Source organism: Suncus etruscus, chromosome 15 (assembly GCF_024139225.1).
Source record: "Suncus etruscus isolate mSunEtr1 chromosome 15, mSunEtr1.pri.cur, whole genome shotgun sequence".
Lineage (NCBI taxonomy): Eukaryota > Metazoa > Chordata > Mammalia > Eulipotyphla > Soricidae > Suncus > Suncus etruscus.
This window is the reverse complement of record NC_064862.1, coordinates 27,224,110-27,228,114: the sequence shown is the minus strand read 5'-3', so window position 1 is coordinate 27,228,114 and position 4,005 is coordinate 27,224,110. Positions and strand designations below refer to the sequence as shown.

General features: G+C 56.3%; 1 pseudogene; it reads left to right on the top strand.

Moving 5' to 3' along the window:
* The first annotated feature begins 254 nt into the window (after positions 1 to 254).
* On the top strand, positions 255 to 3,516 carry LOC126029771 (2-aminoethanethiol dioxygenase-like; annotated as a pseudogene).
* The last annotated feature ends 489 nt before the right edge of the window (positions 3,517 to 4,005 follow it).

The window sequence follows — 4,005 nt, the reverse complement described above, 5'->3', positions numbered from 1 at the left end:
TCGCCGAGTTGGGCACTACCCACCCAGGGCACGGCCAAGACATGGGTTTTGGAGAACTTTTCTGAATTGACGTCACCCATGGCGTGTTTCTTGCTCCTGTGCGGGCTTCTCTGTGAGTTCATGGCCACGAGATAGGAGGCACCTGCCTACGTAGCATGGGAAGGATGTCTGGTTAGAGCAGACAAGCCAGGGGCCAGGCGGTGTCAAGGCCTGCAATGTGAGGGTAACTGCACGTTTCACCAGAGCCAGGCAGGATGATGCTGGCATGGGAACTCTTGCTGCCCGGACTGTGGCCTGTCCTCCCCGCCTATGGATCCCCCCACTCCCCCATCGTAAAAGGAACCATTAGACAGCTTGTGTCTGGACACCAAAGCCAGACTGCCCAATTCTCGAATGGCTGCAGGCAGCAGTGTCTGCCCTCGAGCATAGACTACTTTGGCCCACTGCAAGATACAGGCGACTTACCAAATGCCAACATGTCTTTCTATCTGCAGGATCTGATCGAGCAGGGACGATCATCACGAAGGCCGGCAATCCCAGCTGCTGGCAGCCCAACCCTTGATGCCGGGTCCGTGGAGACACTCCCGGCTCTGGCAAGGCCGTTGGGTAAGTTGATCTCTGGAGCCAGCTTTCTTAGCATCTCTTCCATTGGTCACAGACTGAGGAAGAGTCAGGTGTTCTTCTCGAGGAGATGTCTGATGCTGTGCGTTGATGAAGAGAGGAACACCTTGGCAGCTGCTCAGCTGCAGTAAATCGTAGAGAGGGACAGGGTGGGAGTCGTGAAGGGCACAAAGTGTCCCTCTGTGGGAGCGCATGTTGCACAGTGAGAGGCCTCCTTGAGCCACACCCAGATTCCAGCCAGAGCAATGGAACTTCTGGTCTCTTGAGGCACAGGCCCCATGCTGAGCACAGTCTCCCCCCTGGGGATTGCTCCAGGGAGGCAGCCCCAGCAGCCCAGGCAACGTGGTGCAGTCCTGCGTCAGGGCCAGGCAGAGGGGTTTCTGGCAGCCACCTGGCACTTTCCAGGCCTTCCACGGTCTGCCATGAGGCAAGCCGCTGGTGAAAGCCAGCTCAGATGTGGTTGTTGCGGGCACTGCGCCCCAGCATTCAGTCGGGGTTCCCTCAAAGGCTCGGCCATGCATGGCCTAGGCCTCGGGTGGGCCTCCTTTAGAGCTCCTTATGCTGAAAGCAGTGACAGTCCCTGGGCATTAATGTTTGAAAGAGGTTTGCCATCGGGGGCCAGGAACGTTCGTGGAGGCAGAGTGCAGCATATTAATTCCTTGCCTCCATTAAAGCGTTGGGAACCATACAACAGGCCTGTGTGCGCCATCCTCCACGGGGAGAAATGCCATCTCGGCGGCTCTAATGCTCTGTGCTTGCGGCGGACACTAAAGAGGGACCAAAGGGTTGGGGCAGGGTTGGAAAAGAGAACAGACTTGTTGGTTGGGTGCACAAAAACGTGCCCAGTCCCTCTTGGACAATCACTGTGTTTGATGTTCTTAGGAGACCGCAGCCAGAGCCCATCTCCACGGCCCTTGCCACCACAGCTGCAGGACCAGGTAAAGACTTTGCTCTGTTCCCTGGCTCGTCATGGCTTGGCCGATCCCAAGCCCACAATCCCGTGCTTTGCCCTCTCGGGAAACACTTGTCTCCTCATACTTGTGGGATGCTCAGGACTTGTCCTCTGCTTGGCTTTGCTCTGAGAGAAGCCTGTCTCCCCACATCTGTCTCTCTCCCCAGATCCTGTCCCTCTTCCAGGGTGCTGAGAATAAGCTGCCATTGGGCACCAGAGGCTCCCCGTGAACCCTGTACCTGGTGGCATCACACCATTGTACTGTCACCCTAGTCATTGCCTTGATCCTGGTCCAAACCAGCTCTCCACACCCGGGGCCAGCTCTCTGGGAACAAGCCTTTGACACTGGGTTGCAGCACCCAAGGTGCACGACACCTCTACATGCCCCTGAGTGTTCCCTCTCCCTGAAGCGTCTAGCAGGGACTTTCTCAACCACCTGTGTGTGCCCTGGGGAGAAAGATCCTTGCACCCTGGGTTGCCGAGGCGGGCTCCGCCCACCCAGGGCACGGCCATGATATGGGTTCCGGAGAGCTTTTCTGAATTGACGTCACCCATGGCGTGTTCCATGCTCCTGTGCGGGCTTCTTTGCGCGTTCATGGCCACGAGATAGGAGGCACCTGCCTACGTAGCATGGGAAGGATGTCTGGTTAGAGCAGAGAGGCCAGGGGCCAGGTGGTGTCAAGGTGTGCGATGTGAGGGGAACCGCAGGTTTTACCAAAGCCAGGCAGGATGATTCTGGCAGGGAAAGTCTTGCTGCAATCACCAGTATCTCCCCTCTATGTTAACCTGCCTTTTCCTACTGCAAGGGATAGATGTTTCACTTAATGCCAACATGTCTGTATCTGTAGGAGCCTACCTTGCCATCTCTTTCTGGTCCTGAGACTCTTCGCATGAGATTTCTGCGATTCTTTAGAAGATATTTTTGCTGCTGTGTGTCATCCTCTGAATAGTATGTTAAAATATACATCTTGGCCAGGAATGCTTTGTAGAAGGAGGAGGCTTTGTGGCTGTTGCGCTGAGACTCTCCTGAAAAACCCTTTCTCTTTCCAGGGAGCCAGTGTCCCCACCGAGTCAACGTCGGGGTGGCATCCCCCGGGCCTGGAAGCTGCTCCGAAAATCTGGGAGCCCAGGAGTAGCTGTGGAGCATTGACTGATAACTACGTGGCCTCCCTGAAAAAGCGCATCACACGTGCCTCAGTTTCCAGGCCGGAGCCCAAGCAGGGCCCAGGTCCAAAGGGTTCCCCAAAAACCTGAGCAAGCTCCAGAGCCTGTTGAGCCAGGTGCGCGCTGAGGACCTGAACATTGTTTCCCGCCAGGCCTCGCCTTGAAGTTGCCTCAGACGTTGCCTCTGTCACCTACATGCACATCCAGGAGTCAGAGGGCTTCAGCCTGGGCGTGTTCCTTAAGAGCGGCACCTCCATCCCCCTGCAAGACCACCCCAGTATGCGCTGCATACTCAAAGTGCTCTATGGCAAGGTGCGCATCAGCTGTCTGGGTGTGCTCGAGGATGATCACGACAACCACCACCACCCCATGAAGGAGCAGAGGCTCAGGCCCAGGAGAGCCTGGGCCCCACTGCCCGAGCAACACTTCCATTCCTGTAGCCCCAGCAGTGAGAAGCCTTGTGAGCCAGCGGGCCCTGCGTGCTCAACCTGCAGCAGGACAACCTGCTCCAGATCAATGCCGTGGATGGGCCCGCCGCCTTCCTGGCCATCCTGGCTCCGACCTATGACCCCGATGAAGGCCGAGACTGTCAGTACTACTGAATGCTGGAAGCCATCTGGCCCCAGGATTTCAACACTAATACCAACACCACCAACACCAAGGGCTTAGTCTCTGAAGACTGTGTTCTGTCCTGAGAGGTGTGGCTCTTGGAGATGCGACAGGCTGAGGACTTCTGGTGCGAAGGGGAGCCCTACCTGGGGCCTAAGGTCTCCCCTTGAGACTAACGGTGCAGGCGATTGCACCCATCTCCTACCTCCCTTCCCTAATTCTCAAATGCAACCTTCACCCCCCTGAAATTCTCTCAACGGCTCTCTCTCTTTGCTCAACCGCCTCTTCAACCACCCCCCCAGGCCTAGGAATTGGGGCTCCTGAAAAAATGGCTGTTGGCACTGCCTGGGGACCCTGGATGTGCTGTGCCACCGCTGGAAGCAGGGACTATGCAAGCCTCTCTCTTTCACTGCCACCAGTTTTGGATTGGGGAGAGGCAAGGGAGGCAGGGGAAAAGGTTGTGAGGGCAGTAGCCAAAGTGCTTTCATCCTTAAGCCATAAGGAAAGATTTCTTCTTGCTATTCTGCATACTACATGAAAATACACTAAATGGCTTCTCTCTGCTGAGCCTGCCTACATTCAAGGACTATAACCTCCTCAGGACCCACACCCGGGAAGATGTCCCTACCCAATGCATGTGGGGGCAATTCCTGCCCTGA